This window comes from Python bivittatus, unplaced genomic scaffold, assembly GCF_059951505.1.
Source record: "Python bivittatus isolate LINGU-HERP-01145 unplaced genomic scaffold, Pbiv_v1 ctg000980_np1212, whole genome shotgun sequence".
NCBI lineage: Eukaryota > Metazoa > Chordata > Lepidosauria > Squamata > Pythonidae > Python > Python bivittatus.
Genome location: NW_028277125.1, coordinates 1,375,478 through 1,385,208, shown reverse-complemented (window position 1 = coordinate 1,385,208; position 9,731 = coordinate 1,375,478).

The following is a 9,731-nucleotide window of genomic DNA, read 5'->3' as shown; positions in this document are numbered from 1 at the left end:
TGGGTCTTTTAATGGCTTCTCAGCAGCTGCCAGCCAGGTTCCCCCGCCTGAAGCCCTCCATCTGGGCTGGGCTTCAGCTCTTTTCAAAAGCCATGCTGGCTAAGGATGATGGGAGTTGTACCCTAATACATCCACGGAGGAAGACTGGACAACTAGTCCCATTAATCTTTTCCTTGAACTTTCTTCTCCTGCTGAGTGTCCCAGTGCCTCCTTCTCCCCATCCAAAGCTGCCTTAGATGGTCTGAGTGAACACAGTGTTGTCTTCCCCAGCGGCTCTCCAGTCTTATGCAGAAGAGGGTCTCTCTCAACCTCTTCTGAAGCCGAGGCCTCTGCTACCACAACCCCACAACAGATGTCCTGCACAAAGAATAGTTCCTCCACTGCGGCCCACCTTCAGAATCACGTCTTGATTTCTTCTCCAGACTTAGCTGGGCAAATCAGTCTCTGCTGCTTTGCCTCATCTTTTAATCTGCATGCACAATTCATCCTTCCTTCCTTCCTTCCTTCCTTCCTTCCTTCCTTCCTTCCTTCCTTCCTTCCTTCCTTCCATCCATCCATCCATCCATCCATCCATCCATCCATCACTATATTCCTGTTATCTGCCTAGAGACACTCCTTGTTCAAGGGCTACGGAACAAATCTATAAATACCATGTTAAAATAAAATATAATAAGGGATAATTAATTATATTGTTTCTTCCATGTTTCTGTTCATTACATTATTATTTATTTTCTTCATTTACATCCTACCGTATCTGTTCTCTGGGAGCTCAAGACGGGATATACAGTGCAACTAATTTTATTTCCCCAGCAACAGTCCTATAAGGTAGGTAGGCTAAGAGAAAGCGATTGGCTGAAAGAGAGTCCATGAGATCAGGCGTTGAGTGGGGACGTGAACTCAGATCTCACTCCCCAGGGGCAACCACACGACACTACGTATAACGAAATACACCACGGTGCAAACAACACGGCTCATCCTTGCAACGCTCCTGCAGATCGGAGGAGTCCTGCGACAGAGAGGGACTTCTGAACACGGGTGACGTGCTTATAAAGGTTCTTATCTGAAGTAAATTGAGAGGGGGGAGCGGCATAAGGAGGCGCTTGTGGCAAACTTTTGTGGGTTCGGAGCGTTGGACCGAAGATGCAGCACACAAGCCACCCCTTCAGGATTCCCTCGGCTTATCAGCGAGCAAAGCACATTCCTTTTAAGGTCAGTTTCTGGGAATGCAAACCCTGGGGGAAAAACAGGTATTGGCCACTAGATAAGGCCTGCGTCTTCCCTGCACACTCCCGCCTCCCTCCAGCTGGAACTAGAGCAGCGGCCCTGAAACTGTTTGACCAGTTACGCCTTTCCTGGTCTCCAGTAATGCCAGTGCCCCCATAGAAAACCACCTCCTCCCACCTGCGCCCCATCCTCTGCCTCTCGCCTCCACCGCAATCCTACATCACACCGGCCACTCTGTGTATCTGGGGAAGTGAGCTACAGTTCATGAAAGTCAATGCCTTAGAATAAAGTGTGTTGGTGTGCAAAGGTACTGCCAGACTCCTTCTCATTCAAACTCCCTCTTGAAGATTTTCTCCAACACCCTCTGTCCCCATCGTGACCAAAAACCATGATTGATAAATTGCATGGAATTGGAAGGATAAAAATGCAGGAAAATGTCTTTTCTGGCCACTAGGGGGCAGAGAGCCCTTTGGCTAGAGAACCGGAGATTCCCACCCTTGGCGGCTTCCAGGCATGTGGACTTCAACTCCCAGAATTCTCATCAATGGCCATGCTGGCCGTGGAATCTGGGATTTGAAGTCCGGGCATCTGGAAATTGCCCAAGTTGGGAACCATGGGCTAGAATCTCACCAGCTGGTAAGTAGACGGTTGGCCTTATAATTTTAATATAATAACATAACATTTTAATATAAGAATGTAATTTGTATGAAGAATTTTGATTGTAACGGTAAAATCTGATGCAAACTAGAGAAAGAAAAGAGAATAGAAAGAGGGAGTAAGAAGCGCAAGGAAAAAGGAAGAAAGAGAGAAGGGAGACTTTTGCCCCCGCATGGAATACAGCCCTGGGCCTGAACAGCTGCGCACCGTCCTCTGCCCTGCCTCCAGGACTCTTCCGAGGTTCATCTGCTTCTGCTTACTGGCACTGTATTTGTACGTGCGTCTGCTAACAACCGGAAACAGAAGCAGAAGCATCTGGAGCCAAGCTGCTGCACATTCATTCTGTGTGGTGTATTTTCAGAGCAACCACACACAGCATGGCTTGGTTGCCCCAGAACCACAAGCTTTCTAAGGAGACACACTCACACTCACAGGCAGACTCATCTGAAGGCCCTCCTCATCCAATATGGGAAAGGCCCAGGAGCTGCGTTTGCACAAGACGCTGAACGTGCTTAGGATTAACCTTAGTGGTCTCTTCCTGGCTGAGGGTGATGTGCAACCCCAGCATGTTGGGAGAGCTCAAGAGTCAACGTGGAGCGTGAGCCCAGAAGATGGTGAAACGTGCTGGATGAAGATGGGCATCCTGCAGGGCCACCCCTTCGCTTGGATCTGCTCCCAAAGTCTGCGGTTCCCAGTATGAGGAACAGCTTGTGGTCCAACTTCTGGAAGGCCTCCGAGCCTGATCAAAATCCACCGGAAGAGAAGTTGTGCTCCCCAACCACAACAATTGTCAAAAAGACAAGAGAAGACGGGGTTTTCCCCCACCGCCTGGGTGGCATCCAGAGGACCCTTTTCTATGTGAGGCTCGTGGCACAGAATGAACCGTTCAACAACAGACCCATCTAGAAATATCCCTCTTGCTCCTTACCCGATCAGGGTACCTGAGGTGGCCTGCCAAAATCCTGATGCCCAGCAGAGGGCAGAAAGGAATCGCCTCTTCTGTGTCTCAGCGCTGACATCCCGAGGCCTTTGGATTCTCCGCAGCTCAATCAGCACCGCCCAGGTTGCCACTTCTCAAACCTTCCACAGTTGTGGACTACTAAAGCAACATTTTGCATGGAAAAGGAGGCGCCAGATGTTCAGGACGGCTTTAGAAAAGGCCGAAGAACACGAGACATTATTCCTGATGCACGCTGGATAATTGAGAAAGCCAGAGAATACCAGAAAGAAGTCAGTACGTGCTCCATGGATTATAGAAAAGCCTTTGATTGTGTCGGTCACGTCAAGCTATGGAACGTGCTCAGAAAAATGGGAACATCTCATTGTCCTCACGAGAAACCTTCACACAGGTCTGAGAGGCACGGGACGGGCAGAACGTGGTGAAACAGACTGGCTCCAGGTTGGCAAAAGAGTCAGCCCCAACTTGAAGACACATGTCAGTCAAATAAACATTTGGAAAATATGGGGGCTGCCCAATTAAACAAGCATTCCTCCCTATGTTCTTGTCTTTAAGGCGCGGGAGTTCACATCTTTGGTGGATAAGGATTATGGTTGCATTGGGATCCCCTCTATTTTTAAAAGATTATAAACCTAATTTGTACCCCCCCATTCCAAAATGAAGGATTTATTTACCGTTGAATTACTTTTGTTATAATAGAAAGAACTCTTAGCACCAACCTTCTGGTCAAGAATGTAAATCTCTCAGCACCAAAAGGCTCAGGGCAAGTCTATCTCCAGCTCCACAAAAGTCTCGTTTTTAGACATTCATCACTGAATTTCCTATTCCAACTTCTTGTTTGGGCTACTTATGCAAGATCCCAGTTCCATGTAGCTCAACACAGGCAGATTCACCGCTGATATCGGCACTTGAGGCCCACTGGCACCTGTCACTTTGAAGAGATTTGAGCCTGACAATGCTACTGCGTGATCCTTATTTTCTTCAATGACCTTCCTAGGACCCCTCAGGTCGCACGGGGGGGGGGGGCGGAGAGCACAAGAATGCAATGGACCCCTGGGGGCCCTCCACAGACCACATGGTGGCCCTTAACAGACCACTTAGTAGACCTCCATGAGAAGGCCAAGGTCTAGGGGCAGGAAGCTAGAAAGTAGATGGGCATTGACTGGGTTGGGACTAGTCACCCAGCACACCAACTGGGCAAACTGGATTACCTAAGCATGTGAGAGACCTTTACACTGGAGGAACAGTTCAATGAAAACATCCAATCAGGTACAAAGATGGTTTTAAAATGCAAGTTCCATATAAGGAGTTGCTCGGAAATTAATCCAAAGCAAAACCGTCAACTTGGCTATTGCTGCAAGCAGGAGAGATGGTTCTGAACTCTTCTCCCGCCCCCGCCAGGCACACACACACACACACACTTGCATTTTAGAGCACACCCGAACAGACGTGCCTGTTTCAACGAAGTTGAAGCAAGACTTCTTTTAAAAGACTGGTGCCGTGCTCTTACATCATTTGGTCCTTGCCTGAAAGCAAGCCTCAATTAGCCCCCAGGAGCAGAAATGCGGTGTTTAGAAACTACTTGTTTGCAACAGAAGAGAATCTCCGTAGCTCCAGGTTGAACTGTGGAGTCCTTGGTGCTCTCTGAGCCGGGCTGTTTTCTTGCAGACGTTTCGTTAGCCGGCTAGGTAACGTCTTCAGTGCGAGGGAGTGTGGGGTCTGCTCCCTGTTTAAACGCAGTAGATTGCTCTGCCAGTTTTGGGGGGTGGGGGGTGGCAAACAACCAAGCTCAGAGAGCACCAAGGACTCCACTACTTGTTTGCCTACAGGCTGGCTGTGGATTATGGAGCTATGACCTCCATAACACATGTAATCAGTTCAGTTAAAGGCCCTGTGATGGCATTCCCACAATGTGCTTGGTGAATGCGAAGCCTGGATAGGATTCATGGTCAGCGGGTGGAAACCCAGCCAGCTTGATGAGTTTCGGCTTCTATGCAGAGCACGAATCCAGAAACTGAATGCACTCAGTAACCAGATTAAAGGTGTGGGAATGCAGCGTCCTTCTGTGATGGAATGGTTGGATGAAGGCCGCGCTCGGGGAGATGAGCATTTCCTTAGCCCCCAGCAGGAGTGTGGGAAGGTGAAGAGGATGAGGCTGGCACCACCCCAAGGAATTCACGGTGTTGTGGCTGGCTGGCTTGGGAAGTTTAGATTCAGTCTGGAGAGATTTCTGTCTGAGAGGTTGGAGCTAATAAATGCAACAGAATTGTATCTGTACTGTCTGGTGGAGTTCTTTGGGCTGAACCTGACCCCTTCTCTCACACGTACAGGTACAGCTTTGGGGGAGTTGCAGGGGTGTCTGCAAGGTATGGAGAAGGAAGTCAGGATGGTGCCTACCACCGTGTGACTGAAGCTCCACGAGGCACGTAAAAAGCAGGCAAAGCCTCAGTTGATCTGCCCTGGCTGCCACTTTGACTTCCGCAGACACCCCTCTTGGGCGAACGCAGCCTTCGTGCCTACCCCACTGGGCGGTCATCTCCCTCCTCCCAGCCGAGGACCCCTCGAAGGGCCCCTGAGCTGCTCTCAGGCTTCATCGGCCGGGTGCGTCTGTGAGGGCAGCGGCGTGGGTTGGGCCCCGGGCCCCAGAGGGGGAGAGGCGTCCCCACTGAAAGGGGGTGGGGCTGAGTTTCTCCAGCAAATCGGTCCTCCTCTTCTCACCCATGACGCCCAGCTTGATCCCATCACAGCGGAGAACAAGCGTTTCCCTCTCTCTTTCTGTCTCCCATCCAGTCTATATTTATCCTGGATTACGGATATTGAACTGATGATTCAAATGATACGATCAGCATAAGTAAGAGGATTTGGGGCATGTCAGATCTCAGTTGCTGCTCACAAGGACCCGGCCCTGGATTTATTTTCTTTGCTCTTGCTGCTAACTTCCTGGATTCCTGCGCCCGCCCCCCCCCCCCCCCCGCTTAGCTTGGAATTTCCGGTCATTGCTGTGGATGGTGGATGACGATCTTCCAAACAACAGAGGTAAACATCCTCTAGACAAGGACACGCTTACAGAGGGCTTTTCTCTCCCCGCTGGCATGCCTGACTCACCCACAAATTCTACGCGCCAGGCTTCCACCCCATCCCCTGATTCTGGGTTTACTCATTAATTCATTTCCACTCCTCCTTAGTCACATTTGGAGTCACAGAGGGGGGAAATTGCAATTTCCAAGCCTTGCAGCCAAACTCTGCCTCTGCTTTTTGTTGAAGGTAGGCGAGGGCCAAGAATCCATAGCATCCCAGAACTGTGGAGCTGGAAGGGACGCCAACCCCTGCAGGAAAACCCCTGAAGCCATCCACGGGAGGTGACTCTCCAGCCTCTTCTTCAAAGCCTCTAGAGATGGAGAACCTACCACCTTTGTAGGCCAACAGTTCTGTTGTTGGACTGATCTTACTGTTGAGAAGTTCTTTCTTATACTTAAACCAAATTGAGGTAGCTGCAACTTGGACCCATAATTTCTGGTCCTAGTTTCTCTGCCCATGGAAACATAGTTCTTGACCATCCTCTCTGGACTTCCCTTTATCCACCTGCAGACGGCTACCAGGTCTTCCCAAGTCTTCCTTTCTCCAGATCGCACATCTCAATGGCTTCAGCCTGTCCTCAAGTCCCTGCATTATCTTTGTCATCCTTCTCTGAACCTGTTCAAACTTGTCAACATCCTCCTGGAAAAACGGTGCCCAGAATTGTACTCAGGACTCCAGGTGTGGTCTCACCAGTGGGAGAAGAATGGAGAGAATTACGACTTCTTGTGTCTTTGGTATGACCCTCCTCCTACTGCAGCCCCAAACTGCGTTGGCCCTTCCGGAAGCTGTCTCACCGTGTGTTGTGAATGACCACACCCGCGGCCTTCTCAGATGTAGCGTTTCCAAGCCATGAATGCCCCATCTTTTATGTGCACCCTACATTTTTCCTCCCTAAATGTTTTCTCCCTGTTGAAGGACATCGTGTTCCTCTCAGCTTGGTCTTTCAACATGCCCAAATTAAATGGCAATCTTCTTCTGTCATCCTGGGTGTCGGCCAGACCTCCCAATTTTCTGTCATTCCCAAATTAGCAGCCCATCAATCCCATTGTTCAGGTCATTAATGAAAATGTTGAATAATGCTGGCCCCAAGAAGGATTCTTGCCACACATTTTTCTAACCCAACCACCTGCTGTTAATCATACAAGAGCAGAAACCAGGAAAAATGTTAACAATTCTAGCTGGCAGATGAGGTTGGTTTTCCAAAATTCACTTTAATTAGTCAATTTCATCCTGCTTCCATCAATCCTCCTTCCAGATGTCCTTTCTAAATTCCTCCCCATTTTTCTAGTTTTTGCTGCATAAAATCCGATTCAGTTTGAGCAACAGGGAAAAAAATGTTGCCGGAGCTGAAACGGTTGAAAAACACGCAGAGCTGGAGAAAGGGCTTTAATGGGAGACAAACCTAAGCAGGCCCTTTGTGTACACACACACACACACACACACACACACACACACAGGACTTTGTGAAATCACAGGAAGACTTTTTTCAATGCAGAACTTCAAGATTCCTCTCTGATAAGCTTCGGAAATCATGTGCACTTGCTAAAAATATCTGTCCTTCCTGTTTGAACGCGTTCTGCACTAATGACCTTTGCATGCTAGCTGGGGAATTCTGGGAGTTGAAGTCCACACTTCTTCAAGCGGCCAAGATTGAGAAACACTGCTCTAATTTCCCACTTCAGCTTCCTGCCTTTGGCAAAGACCTGACTCCTTTTACGGCTTTCTACTTAGCGATTCTTCGCAAGCCTGCTTTAAATCTCAGCTGGAAAATTATGCCTTGGACGTGCATGCCATTTTTCCTGCCAGAGGACAGCATGGCTGCCTTGCCACCCAGGCTGAACTGCAAACAAGCCATGTTTGATCCTTGCACGTTGGGTGATCCTTGGCTCAGGGTTAACAGAATGAAATTAGGTTTAAAAAGGGAGCTATGTGAACACAACTGCATTCATACAACGTGCTTGATTTGGTCACCGCATTAACCTTTTTGCTGGGCAGGTACAAGACGTTGGCCGAATGGGCTGGATTCACACAAAAAGCAAAGCCACAAAAAACCAACCAAGATTAATGCTAACCAGGTTTAACATGTGGTCAATATGTACCTGCTTGGTCTTTACCTGAAATAGTTAAATGTATCCTTGGGTTATGTTACAAAATACTGTATAACTTTTACACACACACACACACACCCCAAAGGGCTCTGGTTTGTGTTCAAACTTCCAACACAGAACTCCAAAGTGGCACTTTGGACATTAACTCCATTAAAAGTTGCACATCTTTTACGTTCCCCTTGCATTACATCTTCTCCCATCCTTCCTTGAAAGAGTGAAACGCTTCCTACATTTTTTCCCTTTTTCTCCTCATGTAGGAGAAAATCCATCCGATTTGGGCTGCCAAAATCTGGACAATGCGAGAGAGCAGCAGGGAGATACAAAAACTGACTCCTTGCTGTTGGAATCTGGAATTTTGCAGCTCCAAATTGGCAATCCAGCCTTCTGACTCAGGCTGAGAAGTCGCCAACAGTTTAGCTGGTTCTAACCCAGGTTCTAACCCAGCATTCCTCCGCCTGGTGTCTTTCAGACTACAACTGTGCTTCTCCTGTGTGCGACCCAGGATGGTGGGAATCCGAGAAGACCTCTTTAACCATTACACCGTACTGTCTCTCCAAGCCTGATTCTACACTCTACGTGTTTTCCATCATAACTTTCAGAGAATACGCTCCATTACAAATACCTAGTTCCAGTCCAATGCCTTTATCTTCAAGACAGTGTGTGTGTGCGCGCGTGTGTGTGTGGGAATTTATATAGCCACCCATCTTAAATCCAGCTCTGGGTGGGTGGTAAACAGTACATACAAAAACAATATAAAAAACGATTTAAAAAACAATACAAGAAAAAGGTGAAAACTGGCAAGGAATGTCAGTTTGGACTTTGAACTTGAAACGTAGAATTGTGCTCTGAATGAACACACTCTTTATTTTCTTCCAGTGCTTTAAAGCTAAACATAGCAGTGCTATAAACACCCAAATGGAATGCCATAGGAAGTTTTTAAAGCTAAAATTTCATTCTCCTCAACCTAATTGTACTTACTTATGCAGTCCTACAGTCCCAGGAAAGGCTTCCTAGGGACCATGGGATAAATTTGTTTATTTATCATTCACATTGCTAATGCCACCCAACATCTCAACATCTGGACAGCAGACAAAGGTAAAAGCAAAGAAACAGAACCAAGCAGATCACATAAAAGGGAGATGGTCATCCTAGTGGAACAGAGAAAAAATTCCCCCTAAGGGGTCCCCAAAATCTGGGGAAACAGCCAGGTCTTCAAGACCCCCAAATTGTGCAGCAGTTCTGCCCCGGGAAGGGCAACCCCGTTCAGAACAAGAGATGGGTCCAGAAAGGGCATTGTGGAGCTGCCCTTTCCTCCCCATCCAGACCACTTGGTGACTCAATGCTGCCCGGTGACAGAGCCCAGCAGCTCAGGCAGGGAAGTTGGGGACCAGAAACCCAGGTGGGCATGCATATCTCGGAGAGGGAGACCCCTCCCCCACCGGGCATCTGGGCCTTGGTTAGAGACAGCGGGTCTCAGAAACGGAGCATGCGCCATTACCGTCTGTTGCAGTATCTTTATGGCCGGGGGTGGGCTAGACGTCCTCTAGGGCGATTTCCAGCTCCAGGATTCGGTGACCTGAAATGCCCGCTTGCTGCCCACTGCTGCTTTTAAGAACAAGCTCTCTGGCTGGGAGGCTTCCTCCTCCTGCCTGTCCATCCCCCAGCCAGAGGCCTCTTCGCTTCTTGCACGCTGGGGTTGATTCATG